The sequence below is a fragment of the Haematobia irritans genome, chromosome 3 (genome assembly GCF_050003625.1).
Source record: "Haematobia irritans isolate KBUSLIRL chromosome 3, ASM5000362v1, whole genome shotgun sequence".
NCBI lineage: Eukaryota > Metazoa > Arthropoda > Insecta > Diptera > Muscidae > Haematobia > Haematobia irritans.
In genome coordinates, this window is record NC_134399.1 from 41,653,602 (window position 1) to 41,673,190 (window position 19,589).

The 19,589-nt window shown below is 36.0% G+C and overlaps 1 protein-coding gene and 5 long non-coding RNA genes across 8 annotated transcripts in view; 3 read left to right on the forward strand and 3 right to left on the reverse strand.

Moving 5' to 3' along the window:
• Positions 1 to 29: 29 nt before the first annotated feature.
• LOC142229239 (uncharacterized) lies at positions 30 to 1,200 on the forward strand. The gene is made up of 2 exons (XR_012720362.1): positions 30 to 370; positions 436 to 1,200. It is a non-coding gene; the product is annotated as an uncharacterized LOC142229239 (long non-coding RNA).
• A 322-nt stretch (positions 1,201 to 1,522) lies between these two features.
• LOC142229481 (uncharacterized) lies at positions 1,523 to 2,861 on the forward strand. Its single transcript, XR_012720413.1, has 3 exons — positions 1,523 to 1,870; positions 1,936 to 2,299; positions 2,364 to 2,861. It is a non-coding gene; the product is annotated as an uncharacterized LOC142229481 (long non-coding RNA).
• Positions 2,862 to 7,205: 4,344 nt separating this feature from the next.
• On the reverse strand, positions 7,206 to 9,277 carry LOC142229080 (uncharacterized). Its single transcript, XR_012720325.1, has 6 exons — positions 9,018 to 9,277; positions 8,347 to 8,566; positions 7,971 to 8,287; positions 7,801 to 7,906; positions 7,476 to 7,735; positions 7,206 to 7,419 (listed from the first exon to the last, which is right to left on the reverse strand). It is a non-coding gene; the product is annotated as an uncharacterized LOC142229080 (long non-coding RNA).
• Positions 9,278 to 10,750: 1,473 nt separating this feature from the next.
• LOC142229977 (uncharacterized) lies at positions 10,751 to 11,334 on the reverse strand. Its single transcript, XR_012720547.1, has 2 exons — positions 11,231 to 11,334; positions 10,751 to 11,161 (listed from the first exon to the last, which is right to left on the reverse strand). It is a non-coding gene; the product is annotated as an uncharacterized LOC142229977 (long non-coding RNA).
• Positions 11,335 to 12,103: 769 nt separating this feature from the next.
• On the reverse strand, positions 12,104 to 13,072 carry LOC142230482 (uncharacterized). Its single transcript, XR_012720703.1, has 2 exons — positions 12,375 to 13,072; positions 12,104 to 12,317 (listed from the first exon to the last, which is right to left on the reverse strand). It is a non-coding gene; the product is annotated as an uncharacterized LOC142230482 (long non-coding RNA).
• A 1,830-nt stretch (positions 13,073 to 14,902) lies between these two features.
• The window catches only part of mei-P26 (E3 ubiquitin-protein ligase meiotic P26), a 56,392-nt gene continuing 51,705 nt past the window's right edge, over positions 14,903 to 19,589 (forward strand). For 2 of the 3 annotated variants that reach the window (XM_075300577.1, XM_075300578.1), the window contains exon 1: positions 14,904 to 14,958. The gene's annotated coding sequence lies outside the window, so the exon portion shown is untranslated. Of the gene's footprint in view, positions 14,959 to 19,589 lie in introns of all 3 variants that reach the window. The other variant, XM_075300579.1, reaches the window with a different exon arrangement.

A 19,589-nucleotide genomic window follows, 5' to 3' on the forward strand; every position in this document is an offset into this window, starting at 1 on the left:
TGAAATTGGTTTGTGACGGGTTTCGAACCTGGACATTCGGATTCGCAGCCGGATGTCATACCATTGTGCTGTTGACCAATGACTTCCACAAGCAGATATAGGCAAATGTGAATATCCCTCTCTTACACCTCATAATATCTCTCTCACACTTCATAATTGGTTTTGTTGTCTTACGGTCAAATACAGCAATGAGAAAAACAATATAATATACAAATACTCATATTAATATGCCATTGAAAAACGGATACGGAAAAAAAATACCAACACATCTACAAGCGCCTCTACACGTTCTTGAAAACATTAAAAAGCTGACCAATGACAAAATGGTGGACAATTAACTGGAACTGATTCAAATAGTTTATAATAATTGGTACGTCAATATGAAAAATTAAATCAACACTTTAGAGAAGTCACTAAATTTAAATCTCTTTGCAGAAAACTAAAATCTTTGGATGCTACATTCTTGCAAACATTAAGAAGCTGACCAATGAAAAATGAGTGGCTTATCGACAAGAAAAAGTTTCCAGAAACATTACAAGTGCAACCAATTAAAATTGTTAAAAACAACAAATTGTTGAAATCAACAACTTCTGGATGAAAATGTGCATCACATCGTCAGTTTAATTCATATGCTATTATCAGTTTAAAATAGATATTTTGTGAATTCCTTCTGCTGGAAATCAATTCTAACACGCGGTCCAGTACGTTCCTAATTTCAAATTGCCCGCATGTTAATAAATTTTAATACTGTTTTATGACACCAAAAGGAAGGAAATCGAATTATCAATGCAAAAGTGTTTACTAATAATGTTTAAGATATTTACCCCCATTTTCATGAAGCTCTGTTAGTGCCACGTTAGCTAACGAACTTTTAAACCGCAATATGGACATATCTGTGATCTTGCCAATATATTCCATGTGTCAGTTAGAAACTCAACTGCTGACAAATTTTCAGTTAAAGTTAACCGGAGAGAAGATATCTGCAATTTATTTTCTGTTAACTGGGAGTTAAAGCCTAACGGAGCTACATGAAAATGACCGTTAAAGTTTTGTTGTTTTTTTTCTTATTTGTTGATATGTTTAATAAGATTATTATTTATCAATTGGTATTGTAGTGTATTATGTAGTGTAGTGTTTTATTATATATTTTATTTTGATAAAAATTAATAAATTATACAAAATTCATAGAATTTTGGCTTTGACTTTCAATTTGAAGTGGGGATATCATTCATACAAATTTAGGTTGAAAAGTATTTGCAACGATGTTGATTTTGAGTTTGACTCGCATCGAAAATTGTTTGAGGATAACACTTGAGATATTATTGCTAGTGTGTTGAATTTCACTGTTGAGGGTAATGTCTGTTTTTTGTTGAGAACGCGATTTTCTCAACAATTTCTCAACTTGAATATTAACCTAATTCTTTGAAAAATTGTTGAAATTTAGCATTTTTCAAACGTTTGTATTTATTGGGGTCCCTTTATCAAAATAAAATCTGGCAACATCGGCGCGACTTGCACTGATGAGATGTTCTGGATAGAACACCACCCAATAAACACAGGATGAGCGTTTTTCAAATGCAACACCTCTTCAGTTTGAGGGTAAATATCATTTTCAACATAAATTCAACTTGACTTGAAAAAGCTCATCTTCAATTCATGTTTGCGAATTACAACCAATTTGGCAAAATGTTGACGAAAACTTTGAAAATGTGTTGAAGATAATTGGAGAAAATTTTGACAAAACACTACCCTGAAATGCAACGAAAAAACCACATGGTTTTCAATACTACTTTGGACAACAAAGTTCGTGGAAGAAATATAAAAATGTGGAAATTTTTTAATAATCAATTGAAATTGCTTATAATAATTGGTAAGTAAAACTAAAACACGAAATGAAAACTTGAAGGAAGTCACTAAACTCAAATCTCTTTGCAGACAACTAAAATATTTGGATGCTGATTCTTGGACACATTAAGAGGCTGGCCGATGAAAAATGGTAGTGGCTTATCGAGAAGAGAAAGTTTCCATAAATCAAAGTGCAAACAAAAACACTTGGTATTTATGCTTTTCCATATCAACAACTACTGGATGATAATTCGCACCACATCGATAGTTTAATTTATATCGCATCATCGGTTTAATTTGTTATTTTGTGAATTGAAATTGCTGGAAATTTATTCCAATTATCTGGCCATCAAGTTCCTGAAAATTGCCAGTATTTTAATAACAACAATTTTGTAATACCAACGTTCTTGAGGAAATCACGAAGTACCTGGTCAGTTGGAAGAAATACAAATTGGTAAGTCAAAATAAAAAGTGAAATGAAAACATAATGGAAATCACAAAACTCGATTGTTTTGCAGAAAACTAAAATCATTGAATGGTATATTCTTGGAAGATGTTGGCCGATGAAAAACCGATGAAGGAAACAACAAAGAAAAGTTTTCAGAAAACTTACAAAGTGCAACCAATTAAAACAAAGTGCAACAATTCCTATATCAAGAACTTCTGGATGAAAATGTGCATTACATCAATTTACATCCCGTCATCAGTTTGATATTTTGTGATTTCCTCTTGCTGGAATCTATTCTAACACACAAGCCAGCAAGTTCCTCGATAGTAATTATTTCAAATTGCCAGCATATTAGTGACACCAACATTATGGAGGAAATGGAATTATACATGTAAAAATGTTTAAGATATTTAAAGTTGTATTCATAGTTTTATTTATTAATACGTTTAATAAGATAATTACATTTTGATTGGTATAATATTATTATTTTCATATATTATTAATGTTATTTTTAAGATTATTATATTTGTTAACGAAAAAATAATAAAATTTACAAAATCCCTAGAAATTTAGTATTGACTTTCAGTTAGAACTAGGATTGACTTTCATACAAATTGAGGTTTGAAAGTATTCGCAACAATGCTAGTTTTTTATTTTTCTCACATTGAAAACTGTTTGAGAAATTATTGAGTAGCGATGCATTTCAATTTGAGGATTACAATTGAGAAATTATTGCTATTGTGTTGAATTTTACTGTTGAGGGTAATGTCTGTTTTTTGTTGAGAACGCGATTTTCTCAACAATTTCTCAACTTGAATATTACCCTAATCCTTTGAAAAAATGTTTGAAAAATTATTGAATTTTAGTATTTTTCAAACGTTTGTGTTTATTGGGCAGTGCAACGATGTTCTGGATAGCTCATACAAATGTTGCATCCAGTGCAAAAAGAAAACAACCCTATAGTTATTTCGCTTAAAATTGTGAAAGGTATATTGGTGAACAATTTTTGACTTTCGAAATGGAATAAAGTGATAGTTTTTCAAATATTTTTCCAGACACGCTGCCTCCATTGGGAATAAAAACACTGGCTGATAGACGCTACAACATGTAACTTGCAACTTGTAACTCAATATCAATCTTTTATTAATGCATAAAAATATGTTAAATGTGATGTTATAGTCGTATAAATGTTATATTTATGAGAATTTATAAATGTTTAATAAAATTAATAAACATCTAAACAATCGTGTTTTACTTGACCACAATGATTCTTTTACAACTATCTTAAAATGCACTTTGTCTGATTGTTTGAAGGGGCTCTTATTGGCGTGCTTCTAAATGTAACCAGAAGGGCACCTAATAATTGCACTCATGCGATATTTTTGTAGTAACTTGGCGTGGTACAACTTCTCAATAGTGACGGCGCTTTTCCGAGGAGTTTTGGATATCGTATACGACTGTTTTCGACGTAGTGGGGATTCTCAGAAGCGCCCCCAAATTCAAAAAATGTTGGCAAAAAAAATGGTCCGTAATAACTGATAGTCTGTAAAGCGCATAAAGGTGAGTACTATGTTCGGGTTTTTCACCAAAAGGCCGGTATGCACCTCTAGCGAAATTTTCGGTAGCAAAAATTTATTTAAGTCTACAACAAAAAAACAGGGCTGTGTACACAAATTTTAAACCAGCTAATCGCTTTTAAAAATTGTTAATATATGTTCCAAATATTCCTCAAATAAATTGTTTATTATTGACAGACCTTTTAAAACTTTTACGCACACAATGATTGTAATAAATTAAATGTTTGCTGCCAAAATATGCTTTTGACAACCCTGTTATTTTCATTAGAGGTGCGTACCAGCTTACGAAATTGAACGCTACCGAAAATTTCGTTAGCATAAATAGCAATCCATTTCTTATGGGAATGACATTTTTCGCTAGAGGTGCATACCGGCCTAAAGGCCGGTACTATGTTCATTCTTGCGAAAAATTTTTATGGAAACCATTAAAGGTGAGTATTAAGTTCGAGTTTAGCCGCTAAAAGCGCTAAAGTGAAAACTAAATCAGTAAGAAAAATGCATGAAATTATACATATTTGTTGCAAATTTTATTATAACTTGATGGGGAAAAGCCCAAAGCAAATTTTCACAAAGTTTGTATTCCTTAAATTGGATTATTAAAGAAAAGTAATCGTGAAAAAATGAAGTTTTTAGCGGCTAAACTCGAACTTAATACCCACCTTAAGGTAGAATTACATACCATGCGTTCAATGCGTACAATGCGTCCGATGATTGAAGAGTTGAAATTTCTCTTTGAAATCAAAAGCTTGAATAGTCTGCCGCAAACAGAAAAAAATCAACTCTTCCATCAACGCACGGATTGACGCATGGTGTGTAATTCAACCTTTATTTCGCACATAGAAAGCGGCGTTTTTTTAGATAGCTTGCAGCGCTATTTTACAGGGAGCGATATTGGATTAAGTTGGTGGTTGTTGCTTGTTTTTACAAAATAACATTTTATGTTTCCTCTGGCAATTGATCTGCTATTCCTTTGATCCTTTGTATAGTTTCGGAACAAAAATATGGTCCGTGTTTGATTTATAAACCCGCACAAATAGTGTTTAATAAATAAATTATTTCTTAATTCACATTGCAAATGGCGCCGTGCTATAAACGTCAGTTTTTCAACACGAAAAAACAAAGTATCACAAATGGAAAAAAAATTCGCAAATTTTTCGCAATTTTTGGTTTTGTATGGAGTTTCAACGCGAAAACCGAACAGAGTACCGGCCTTAAAACATTAAATTAAAAGTACAAATATATTTATGAAGACGATCCCTGCCAGCATTTCAAAGTTCTATTTCATCCTCATCGCTACCACAGACTCGTAAATGTCACCACAACCATCGCGAACTGTGATGGGGGAAGAATATCAAAAAGTACAAAATGTACATGAAAGTATTTTGCCATCATTACTGTTAGAAGAGCCATTTTATTTTTTGTGAAACGCCAAGCGCAACCAGCTTGTTATATTTTATTTAAATAAAAACGAAAATAAAGTTCTGAAAACATAGATATTACGCTTAAAATTGTGAAAAGTATATGGAGAACAATTTTCGACTTTCCAAATAGAATAAAGTGATCGTTTTTCAAATATTTTTCCAGGCACGCTATCTCCATCGAAAAATAAACAAACTGGCTGATAGACGCTGCAATATGTAACTTGCTACTTAAAACTCAACATCATTCTTTTATTAATGCAAAAAATTATGTTAAATGTGATGAGATAAACCGAAAAATGTTATATTTATAAGAAATTATAAATGTTTAATCAAATCAATAAACATCTACACAATCGTGTTTTACTTTTTTTACCTTAAAATGCACTTTTTCTGATATTTTGCAGGGGTTCTTATTGGCGTCCTTCGAAATTGATCTAAATAGGCACCTAATAATTGCACTGATGAGAAACTTTTTCGTAGTAACTTGGCGTGGTACAACTTCTCAATAGTGACGGCGCTTTTCCGACGAGTTTTTGATGTCGTATATGATTGTTTTCGACGTAGTGGGGATTCTCAGAAGCGCCCCCAAATTCAAAAAATGTTGGCAGGGATTATATTTTGATCGAGTCTTGCCAAATAATGGATGGAAAAGATCCAAGGAATTGATTGCAAATAATTTTATATTTCTAAATTAGTTCATTAAAAAAAGTAACCGTGAAAACAAGCTGGGTTTCAGCTTGAAAACTGAACATAGTAATCTGCTTAAGGGGATGTTCGCCAAACATTTTCAAAAACAAATTTATTTTCACAACAAAACCCAATAAACACAAACCTTTGAAAAATGCTAAATTTCAACAATTTTTCAAACATTTTTTCAAAGGATTAGGGTAATATTCAAGTTGAGAAATTGTTGAGAAAATCGCGTTCTCAACAAAAAACAGACATTACCCTCAACACTGAAATTCAACACATTAGCAATAATATCTCAAGTGGTATCCTCAAATTGAAATGCATCGCTACTCAATAATTTGTCATACAATTTTCGATGCGAGTCAAATTCAAAATTAACATCGTTGCAAATACTTTTCAACCTAAATTTGTATGAATGATATCCCCACTTCAAATTGAAAGTCAAAGCCAAAATTCTATGAATTTTGTATAATTTATTTATTTTCATCAAAATAAAATATATAATAATACACTACTCTACATAATACACTACAATACCAATTGATAAATAATAATCTTATTAAACATATCAACAAATAAGAACAAAAAAACATATAACAAAACTTTAAATATCTTAAACATTATTAGTAAACACTTTTGCATTGATAATTCGTTTTCCTTCCTTTTGGTGTCATAAAACAGCATTAAAATTTATTAACATGCGGGCAAATTGAAATTAGGAACGTACTGGAACGCGTGTTAGAATTAATTTCCAGCAGAACGAATTCACAAAATATCCATTTTAAACTGATAATAGCATATGAATTAAACTGACGATGTGATGCACATTTTCATCCAGAAGTTGTTGATTTCAACAATTTGTTGTTTTTAACAATTTTAATTGGTTGCACTTGTAATGCTTCTGGAAACTTTTTCTTGTCGATAAGCAACTCATTTTTAATTGGTCAGCTTCTTAATGTTTACAAGAATCCCTGCCAACATTTTTGGAATTTGACGACACTTCTGAGAATCTCCACCACGTCGAAAACAATCGTATACGATATCAAAAATTCGTCGGAAAAGCGCCGTCACTATTGAGAAGTTGTACCACGCAAAAGTTACTACAAAAAGTTTCGCATGAGTGCAATTATTAGGTGCCTTTATAGATCAATTTAGAACGACGCCAATAAGGGACCCTCCAAACAATCAGAAAAAGTGCATTTTAAGATAGTTGTAAAAGAATCATTGTGGTCGAGTAAAACACGTTTGTTTAGATATTTTTTAATTTGTGTAAACATTTACAAATTCTTAAAAATATAACATTTATACCACTATCACATTACATTTTAAATAATTTTTGGCATTAATGATGATGTTGAGTTACAAGTAGCGAGTTACATGTTGCAGCGTCTATCAACTAGTGTTTTTATTTGATGGAAGCAGCATGTCTGTAAAATATCTGAAAAACAATCACTTTATTCCATTTGGAAAATCAAAAATTGTTCACCAATATACCTTTCGCAATTTTAAGCGTATAATCTATGTTTTCAGAACTTTATTTTCGTTTTTATTTAATTAAAATATAACAAGCTGGTTGCGCTTGGCGTTTCACAAAAAATAAAATCGTAGTAGGGATGGCAAAATACTTTCATGTACTTTTTGATGTACCTTTTCATGATGGTTGAAGTGACATTTACGAGTCTGTGGTAACGATGAGGATGAAATGGAACTTTGAAATGCTGGCAGGGAATGTAGCATCCAAAGGTTTTAGTTTTCTGCAAAGAGATTTAAATTTAGTGACTTCTCTAAAGTGTTGATTTAATTTTTCATATTGACGTACCAATTATTATAAACTATTTGAAGCAGTTCCAGTTAATTGTCCACCATTTTTTCATCGGTCAGCTTTTTAATGTTTTCAAGAACGTAGAATCCATAATTTTAGTTTTCTGCAAAGAGATATACATTTAGTGACTTCCTTAAAGTTTTATTTCATTTTTTATTTTCACTTACCTATTTTTATGAACTATTTGGTTATTTGTCTAAAATTTTCCATTTTTTTAATTTCTTGCAATTGACCACGAACTTCGTTGCACAAATAAGTATTGAAAACCACATGGTTTTTTCGTTGCATTTTAGGGTAGTGTTTTGTCAAAGTTTTCTCATATTATCTTCAACACCTTTTCAAAGATTTCGTCAACATTTTGGCAAATTGGAAGTAATTCGCAAACAATTTGAAGATGTATTGAAGATGAGCTATTTCAAGTCAAGTTGAATTTATGTTTGATTTGAAAAACGCTCATCCTGTGTTTATTGGGGAGCAAGCATTTCTGCAATGAAATTAATGATGGATAGCAAATGGGAATTTAAGAAATATATAAATCTTTACCAGAATTGTGGAAAAAACGTAGAAAAATTCCACTTCCATTCATGGAAAACTAGGCGAGAAGTATTTTGAAATTCATAAAGTAATTTGTAACCCTGCCAACATTTTTTGAATTTAACGGCGCTTCTGAGAATCCCCACCACGTCGAAAACAATCATATACGACATCCAAAACTAGTCGGAAAAGCGCCGTTACTATTGAGAAGTTGTACCACGCCAAGTTACTACAAAAAAGTAACGCATGAGTGCAATTATTATGTATCTTTTTTAATAAATTTAGAACGACGCCAATAAGAGCCTCTTCAAACAATCAGAAAAAGTGCATTTTAAGATAGTTGTAAAAGAAACATGTTATAATTTTTTTGTAGCGTTTCACCTTTTTTCTTTGAATCAATGTTTGGAGGTTCATTTCCCTCCATCTTGACTATTGACGCAAAACAATAGAAAACACTCCACTTATATTTGTTTTGATGTGAAAAACAAAAACAAATAGAAAGATTTACACTCCTTTATTTGTTGTAACTGTTCACTGTATTTGTTGTTAGACTGTAATACAAAAACAACGGGCGAAAACGATCAACGCACTGGTAGTCTATTTTCAACAGGTGTTGAGATGCGACATGTTTTTGACAGTTGGATGTATTCAGCTGTGAACAGATGACTGTGATGTAGTACCTTTAGTAGTTTTATCATGACTATGTTGCAGGGTAGCACTGATGGTCACCGGCGTTGGACGACAGGCTGAGTGTATAACGGGCAATAAAAGATTTATAAATCGCCGTGCGCATGGATGAGCAGGCGGTGTCTGTAGCAGTGCCCGACTTGATAATTATTTATGTATAATTATGTGTGTGTTCAGCAATGGGGAAAATAGTGTTTCTTTTGTTCCCAAAAGAAAATATTTTCCCCGATCAGAAAAATGGCTGCTGGTGATAGACAATGTGGTAAGAAATGGCGAAGTTGGTTGCAGTTGCCCTACATCGATAACGTAGGAAGTGTTCTGAATTCATTGGGAGTACTCCATAAACGGGGTAGCAGTTGTGGCACCTAATAAAAAGGTTTGAATTCGTAGTGTTTTCAAATTTTGACAGGGAACTTAGATTCAAGCCGAGATATTACTAATTTTATATATATAGTTCCCAACAAATGTTCAACTTAGATGGGAATGGAGTTATATATATGGAAAAGAATAGTTATCTGGCGTTCACACCATGCAATTTTGGAGTTTAATGTTGTCCCTTTACAATCGGGGTAGGACAAGCCTTTTTCAGAGCAATAGTGCATCATAGTTAAATAATGTCATAGATTGCGTGTATATTGAACAAATAACCAGAAGGGTCGGGGCGTCCGTTAATTTGAATTGGTATGGATAATTCACGATAGACGATATCAACCCTGGCGTAAGAAGGTGGTTAGTACAGACATTTGTGTTCTTTTGGAAAAATGAAAATATGGCCGAAAGAAAATGAGGAAAATGGGGGATCGTGGAAAGTTGACGTCTAATAAATGGGAGTATAAAAACCAATGGTAAGGGCTGTGTTAGCCATTGTTGAACCCCTGCCAACATTTTTTGAATTTGGGGGCGCTTCTGAGAATCCCCACTACGTCGAAAACAGTCGTATACGATATCCAAAACTCGTCGGAAAAGCGCCGTCACTATTGAGAAGTTGTACCACGCCAAGTTACTACAAAAAAGTATCGCATGAGTGCAATTATTAGGTGCCTTTTTTAATAAATTTAGAACGACGCCAATAAGAGCCCCTTCAAACAATCAGAAAAAGTGCATTGTAAGATAGTTGTAAAAGAATCATTGTGGTCAAGTAAAACACGATTGTTTAGATGTTTATTAATTTTATTAAACATTATAAATTCTCATAAATAAAACATTTATACGACTATCACATCACATTTAACATATTTTTATGCATTAATAAAAGATTGATGTTGAGTTACAAGTTGCAAATTACATGTTGTAGCGTCTATCGGCGAGTGCTTTTATTCCCAATGGAGGCAGCGTGTCTGGAAAATATTTGAAAAACTATCACTTTATTCCATTTGGAAAGTCAAAAATTGTTCACCAATGTACCTTTCACAATTTTAAGCGAAATAACTATGTTTTCAGCACTTCATTATCATTTTTATTTAAATAAATTATAAGAAGCTAGTTGTGCTTGGTGTTTCACAAAATATAAAATGGCTCTTGTAACAATAGTGATGGCAAAATACTTTCATGCGAATAGTGATGGCAAAATACTATCACAGTTGGCGATTGTTGCAGTGTCACTTACGAGTCTGTGGTAGCGATGAGGATGAAATGGAACTTTAAAATGTTGGCAGGGACGAGACAGCGACATTGAGAGAATTAACAGAGTCAAGTTAAATTAAGTAAATAGAAACAAATTAAATACTATAGTGATAGGCAAATATATACCTTGTGAAAGTGTTTATTTCTTGTAAAAATATATAAAAGTGAGTAAATGTGACTTAGTGGTTGGCGTAGAGTATTTAGTTGATTTGTACATATGTGTTCTTTGTTAAATAGGAATCACTACTGCATCTGTGGCATTCACACTGGCCTTTGTGGTTATACAAAGGGCCGGTGGTATCCTTTTTATTGACGGGTTGATGTCAGACTTCTAACAGCCGCGAAAATCTACATGAAAAAACATATTGTGAGTTGGTGGACGGACATTCCAGCAAGCCAGATCATAGATTTCATCATAAAGTGGTACGTGGCAGTACTTTATTGCTGGTGATTTAATAATACCCCTATAAAAGTGTGGAATACCGGCCGAGGGCTGCCTCAGAAATACGAAAGTCTGGAAAAGAAAAGAAAAACTTTAATACTGATGCCGGGCTGCATAAAACAGGTAAAGAAAGTATCTTACCAATTTGTTGTGTGTGTCCGTTAATACGTGGTGGATTTCGTTCGAAGAACCAATATAACCAGAAAACAGACGAAAAGGGATAATTAGTAAGCAGAGCAATAAAGAAAATATAAGTTAAAATTATTAAACAAAGAAAGAAATGAGAGAAAACGTTATTATTAAGGTTAGGAATATATTAATTAGTGTATAAGTAAAGTTAGTGTTTAATTGACTGATCATTTGTAAGAGGAATAATATCGCAGGTTTCATTAGAATAAAAGCTTAGGAAATCAATTAGATTTCGTAGTCCCTGTTCAGCTTTGGTTGTCACTACTAAAGATAAGAAGTGTAGTGCGGATCTGTTAAGAGAGCTCTTTTAATAGGTGGATAGAGTAAAGTATTTGCGCGTGGATTGGCGCTGTGAGCAAGGGTCTTAGGAATCATTTTGTGGATCCTCAATATTGAGCTGCAAATTTAATTTTTTAAAAGGGATATTGTTCTTCACTCGTTTTTTTTGTTTTTAAATCATTGGTGTTGTAAGATTATAAATTTTGAGAATAGGATAAGAAACTAAAAGAAAATTGGCGTTGTTTTAGCATAATTATCTTTAAACAAATAATAAACTCAGTATGTTGTAATCCCTGCCAACATTTTTTGAATTTGGGGACTCTTTTGAGAATCCCCACTACGTCGAAAACAATCATATACGACATCAAAAACTCGTCGGAAAAGCGCCGTCACTATTGAGAAGTTGTACCACGCCAAGTTACTACAAAAATGTTTCGCATGAGTGCAATTATTAGGTGCCTTTATAGATCAATTTAGAACGACGCCAATAAGGGACCCTCCAAACAATCAGAAAAAGTGAATTTTAAGATAGTTGTAAAAGAATCATTGTGGTCGAGTAAAACACGTTTGTTTAGATATTTATTAATTTGATTAAACATTTACAAATTCTTAAAAATATAACATTTATACCACTATCACATTACATTTAACATAATTTTTGGCATTAATCATGATGTTGAGTTACAAGTAGCGAGTTACATGTTGCTGCGTCTATCAACCAGTGTTTTTATTCCATGGAGGCAGCGTGTCTGTAAAATATCTGAAAAACAATCACTTTATTCCATTTGGAAAATCACCAAATTGTTCACCAATAGACCTTTCACAATTTTAAGCGTATAATCTATGTTTTCAGAACTTTATTTTCGTTTTTATTTAATTAAAGTATAACAAGCTGGTTGCGCTTGGCGTTTCACAAAAAAAATGGCTTTTTTAACAGTAGGGATGGCAAATTACTTGCATGTACTTTTTGATGTACCTTTCATGATGGTTGAAGTGACATTTACGAGTCTGTGGTAACGATGAGGTTGAAATGGAACTTTGAAATGCTGGCAGGGAATTATAATCGAATTAATATGTGTTGGTAATCGGTGTAGTAAAGGGGGGGCGGAGGAATGAGGTAAGTGTGTGAGTTCGGTGTGTGGTATGCGGGGGTCCAATAAAGCTAATGAGGACATTTTTGGGCCCAGGTTGGGCGGGCAAGCGAGGGGTCAGGACATCAAGACCTCTATATCATGTTTTCCCCAGTGTTAGAGTAATGTTCACACAAATTCACTCATTCGGGTTGAGGACTTCGCCCAAGGAGACCGCGTAGCTAGTCGGGCGGCCATGTTGAACAGTGGATCAAACACGCACATAACAACTAATGCGCTTTATGAGCTTTACAGACTATCAGTTATTCCGGACGGAATGTCGGTGTTTGTAAAGAATCTTATAATGTGTCGGATCGATACGACTTGTCGACGATGACTAAATAATCGGTAAATGTGTTATCGATCCAATAAATATTCAGCAGTATCGATTATGCCTTCGGACTTAACGTATAATGTGCACAATATATGGGATATGTTCGACACGAGCACTGTCGTCCGGAATAACTGATACTCTGTAAAGCGCATTACAGACTATCAGTTATTCCGGACGGAATGTCGGTGTTTGTAAAGAATCTTACAGTGTGTCGGATCGATACGACTTGTCGGCGATGACTAAATAATCGGTAAAAGTATTATCGATCCCATAAACATGCAGCAGTATCGATTATGCCTTCGGACTTAACTTATATTGTGCACAATATATGGGATATGTTCGGCACGAGCACTGTCGTCCGGAATAACTGATAATCTGCAAAGCGCATAATGGTGTTTTCTTTTCAGAAAAAAAGTGTTTTGCCTTCATTTTGTCTTTACAGAATGCGCATTTTGAAAATGTTACCAGCCAACCTAAAAACGTGCAATAATTTCAGCGGATAGAAAAGAATTCAAAGGAGCAACAAATTGCAATTTGCTCCTTTGAACTCGCAATTTGCCTTTATACGTGGCACTATTTTCACAAGACAATTCAAAGAGTCTTGGCACTTTTGCCTGTTTGTTTTAAGGCCGGTATGCACCTCTAGCGAAAAATGTCATTCCCATAAGAAATGCATTGCTATTTATGCTAACGGTAGGGTTCAATTTCGTAAGCTGGTACGCACCTCTAATGAAAATAACAGGGTTGTCAAAAGCATATTTTGGCAGCAAACATTTAATTTATTACAATCATTGTGTGCGTAAAAGTTTTAAAAGGTCTGTAAATAATAAACAATTTATTTGAGGAATATTTGGAACATATATTAACAATTTTTAAAAGCGATTAGGTGGTTTAAAATTTGTGTACACAGCCCTGTTTTTTTGTTGTAGACTTAAATAAATTTTTGCTACCGAAAATTTCGCTAGAGGTGCATACCGGCCCTTAAAAAAGAACTTAAAAAGTTCATTTTCCGGGCAAAATGCACCATAATGCGCTTTACAGACTATCAGTTATTCCGGACGGAATGTCGGTGTTTGTAAAGAATCTTACAGTGTGTCGGATCGATACGACATGTCGGCGATGACTACATAATCGGTAAATGTGTTATCGATCCCATAAACATGCAGCAGTATCGATTATGCCTTCGGACTTAACTTATAGTGTGCACAATATATGGGATATGTTCGACACGAGCACTGTCGTCCGGAATAACTGATAATCTGTAAAGCGCATAAAATAAAGGACAAAAATCTATATGAAGACAATTGTATTTTTATAATGTAATGAATGGAAAAAATCTAAGGAATGGATAGTGAACCATTTTATATTTATAATTTAATCAATTTAAAAAAGAAACCGTGAAAACAAGCTGGTTTTCAGCTTGAAAACTGAACATAGTTCTCAGCTTTAAGATGTGTTTTAATTTCGATTATAACTCTTTTGTAGCAAATTTTATTATAACTTGATGGATAATGGTCCAAATCAACAATTGAAACTTTGTATTTTCTTTAAAATGAATTATTGAAGAAAAGTAAACGTGAAAATTGTTATTTTAGCGCGATAAGACTAGTATTAAGTTCGCATTATCGCGCTCAAAATTAAATTTTTTCATGGTTACATTTCTTTACTAATTAATTTTATAGGAAATAAAATGAATTATTATTATTTGATCAAAATGTACTCGTCTTCATTATATTGTTGCACTTTTAGTGTTTTGGTGAAGAAACCGATACCCACCTTTATTTGGTACTGTTTGACCGTTTGATTTGTCATCTCCGACGGGCACCTTATGTAACTACCATAATTTTTTTATATTGACATCACTTGAAGCAGCTGTTTCGAAGACTGGAAATTTAAACGCGCATTTAGACCGGCGCAATTTTCCAACGCCTACCACAGTTTGTTGCAAACCTGCGTGAAGATAGCGACGTCGCTAACTTTCGATAACAGGGTTATCGAAAAAATAACAGGGTGACACAGAGACGACAAAAACTGAATTAATATAAGACGGACAGACAGAATATTTAATGAAATTTATGTATTTCCGTGCTTAAAAACAACGATTTATACACAGAATATGGTAGAGAACAGCTTTACCTACAATTTGGTGTCCCACATGTGCCTGTTCAATGTTATTTAGCTTGGTTATTATTGGGTACTGGTGGTCAGGACACTATTTCCCATGTGGAGTCCAGGAATGGACTTCGTACACAAAAGTGACAACGGAACTTGATAGAGGGCATCAATACCTACAATTTGGTATACCACATGTATCTGGGAAACGCCGAGTGTAGAACAAAATTTTCCAAAAACTGTTGGACGCACTGGTGGTCAGGACACTATTTCCAGCGCTGAGGCCAGGAATGGACTTCGTACACAAAAATGACAACGGATATTGATAGAGGGCATCAATACCTACAATTTGGTATACCACATGTATCTGGGAAACGCCGAGTGTAGAACAAAATTTTCCAGAAACTGTTGGACGCACTGGTGGTCAGGACAGTATTTCCAGCGCTGAGGCCAGGAATGGACTTCGTACACAAAAGTGACAACGGATATTGATAGAGGGCATCAATACCTACAATTTGGTATACCACATGTATCTGGGAAACGCCGAGTGTAGAACAAAATTTTCCAAAAACTGTTGGACGCACTGGTGGTCAGGACAGTATTTCCAGCGCTGAGGCCAGGAATGGACTTCGTACACAAAAATGACAACGGATATAGATAGAGGGCATCAATACCTACAATTTGGTATACCACATGTATCTGGGAAACGCCGAGTGTAGAACAAAATTTTCCAAAAACTGTTGGACGCACTGGTGGTCAGGACACTATTTCCAGCGCTGAGGCCGGGAATGGACTTCGTACACAAAAGTGACAACGGATATTGATAGAGGGCATCAATACCTAAAATTTGGTATACCACATGTATCTGGGAAACGCCGAGTGTAGAACAAAATTTTCCAGAAACTGTTGGACGCACTGGTGGTCAGGACAGTATTTCCAGCGCTGAGGCCAGGAATGGACTTCGTACACAAAAGTGACAACGGAACTTGGTAGAGGACATCAATACCTACAATTTGGTATACCACATGTATCTGGGAAACGCCGAGTGTAGAACAAAATTTTCCAGAAACTGTTGGACGCACTGGTGGTCAGGACAGTATTTCCAGCGCTGAGGGCAGGAATGGACTTCGTACACAAAAGTGACAACGGAACTTGGTAGAGGACATCAATACCTACAATTTGGTATACCACATGTATCTGGGAAACGCCGAGTGTAGAACAAAATTTTCCAGAAACTGTTGGACGCACTGGTGGTCAGGACAGTATTTCCAGCGCTGAGGCCAGGAATGGACTTCGTACACAAAAATGACAACGGAACTTGGTAGAGGGCATTAATACCTACAATTTGGTATACCACATGTATCTGGGAAACGCCGAGTGTAGAACAAAATTTTCCAGAAACTGTTGGACGCACTGGTGGTCAGGACAGTATTTCCAGCGCTGAGGCCAGGAATGGACTTCGTACACAAAACTGACAACGGATATTGATAGAGGGCATCAATACCTACAATTTGGTATACCACATGTATCTGGGAAACGCCGAGTGTAGAACAAAATTTTCCAGAAACTGTTGGACGCACTGGTGGTCAGGACAGTATTTCCAGCGCTGAGGCCAGGAATGGACTTCGTACACAAAAATGACAACGGAACTTGGTAGAGGGCATTAATACCTACAATTTGGTATACCACATGTATCTGGGAAACGCCGAGTGTAGAACAAAATTTTCCAGAAACTGTTGGACGCACTGGTGGTCAGGACAGTATTTCCATCGCTGAGGCCAGGAATGGACTTCGTACACAAAACTGACAACGGATATTGATAGAGGGCATCAATACCTACAATTTGGTATACCACATGTATCTGGGAAACGCCGAGTGTAGAACAAAATTTTCCAGAAACTGTTGGACGCACTGGTGGTCAGGACAGTATTTCCAGCGCTGAGGCCAGGAATGGACTTCGTACACAAAAATGACAACGGAACTTGGTAGAGGGCATTAATACCTACAATTTGGTATACCACATGTATCTGGGAAACGCCGAGTGTAGAACAAAATTTTCCAGAAACTGTTGGACGCACTGGTGGTCAGGACAGTATTTCCATCGCTGAGGCCAGGAATGGACTTCGTACACAAAACTGACAACGGATATTGATAGAGGGCATCAATACCTACAATTTGGTATACCACATGTATCTGGGAAACGCCGAGTGTAGAACAAAATTTTCCAGAAACTGTTGGACGCACTGGTGGTCAGGACAGTATTTCCATCGCTGAGGCCAGGAATGGACTTCGTACACAAAAGTGACAACGGAACTTGGTAGAGGGCATTAATACCTACAATTTGGTATACCACATGTATCTGGGAAACGCCGAGTGTAGAACAAAATTTTCCAGAAACTGTTGGACGCACTGGTGGTCAGGACACTATTTCCAGCGCTGAGGCCGGGAATGGACTTCGTACACAAAAGTGACAACGGAACTTGGTAGAGGGCATTAATACCTACAATTTGGTATACCACATGTATCTGGGAAACGCCGAGTGTAGAACAAAATTTTCCAGAAACTGTTGGACGCACTGGTGGTCAGGACAGTATTTCCATCGCTGAGGCCAGGAATGGACTTCGTACACAAAACTGACAACGGATATTGATAGAGGGCATCAATACCTACAATTTGGTATACCACATGTATCTGGGAAACGCCGAGTGTAGAACAAAATTTTCCAGAAACTGTTGGACGCACTGGTGGTCAGGACAGTATTTCCAGCGCTGAGGCCAGGAATGGACTTCGTACACAAAAATGACAACGGAACTTGGTAGAGGGCATTAATACCTACAATTTGGTATACCACATGTATCTGGGAAACGCCGAGTGTAGAACAAAATTTTCCAGAAACTGTTGGACGCACTGGTGGTCAGGACAGTATTTCCATCGCTGAGGCCAGGAATGGACTTCGTACACAAAACTGACAACGGATATTGATAGAGGGCATCAATACCTACAATTTGGTATACCACATGTATCTGGGAAACGCCGAGTGTAGAACAAAATTTTCCAGAAACTGTTGGACGCACTGGTGGTCAGGACAGTATTTCCAGCGCTGAGGCCAGGAATGGACTTCGTACACAAAAATGACAACGGAACTTGGTAGAGGGCATTAATACCTACAATTTGGTATACCACATGTATCTGGGAAACGCCGAGTGTAGAACAAAATTTTCCAGAAACTGTTGGACGCACTGGTGGTCAGGACAGTATTTCCATCGCTGAGGCCAGGAATGGACTTCGTACACAAAAGTGACAACGGAACTTGGTAGAGGGCATTAATACCTACAATTTGGTATACCACATGTATCTGGGAAACGCCGAGTGTAGAACAAAATTTTCCAGAAACTGTTGGACGCACTGGTGGTCAGGACAGTATTTCCAGCGCTGAGGGCAGGAATGGACTTCGTACACAAAAGTGACAACGGAACTTGGTAGAGGACATCAATACCTACAATTTGGTATACCACATGTATCTGGGAAACGCCGAGTGTAGAACAAAATTTTCCAGAAACTGTTGGACGCACTGGTGGTCAGGACAGTATTTCCATCGCTGAGGCCAGGAATGGACTTCGTACACAAAACTGACAACGGATATTGATAGAGGGCATCAATACCTAAAATTTGGTATACCACATGTATCTGGGAAACGCCGAGTGTAGAACAAAATTTTCCAGAAACTGTTGGACGCACTGGTGGTCAGGACAGTATTTCCAGCGCTGAGGCCAGGAATGGACTTCGTACACAAAAGTGACAACGGAACTTGGTAGAGGACATCAATACCTACAATTTGGTATACCACATGTATCTGGGAAACGCCGAGTGTAGAACAAAATTTTCCAGAAACTGTTGGACGCACTGGTGGTCAGGACAGTATTTCCAGCGCTGAGGGCAGGAATGGACTTCGTACACAAAAGTGACAACGGAACTTGGTAGAGGACATCAATACCTACAATTTGGTATACCACATATATCTGGGAAACGCCGAGTGTAGAACAAAATTTTCCAGAAACTGTTGGACGCACTGGTGGTCAGGACAGTATTTCCAGCGCTGAGGCCAGGAATGGACTTCGTACACAAAAGTGACAACGGAACTTGGTAGAGGGCATTAATACCTACAATTTGGTATACCACATGTATCTGGGAAACGCCGAGTGTAGAACAAAATTTTCCAGAAACTGTTGGACGCACTGGTGGTCAGGACAGTATTTCCATCGCTGAGGCCAGGAATGGACTTCGTACACAAAACTGACAACGGATATTGATAGAGGGCATCAATACCTACAATTTGGTATACCACATGTATCTGGGAAACGCCGAGTGTAGAACAAAATTTTCCAGAAACTGTTGGACGCACTGGTGGTCAGGACAGTATTTCCAGCGCTGAGGCCAGGAATGGACTTCGTACACA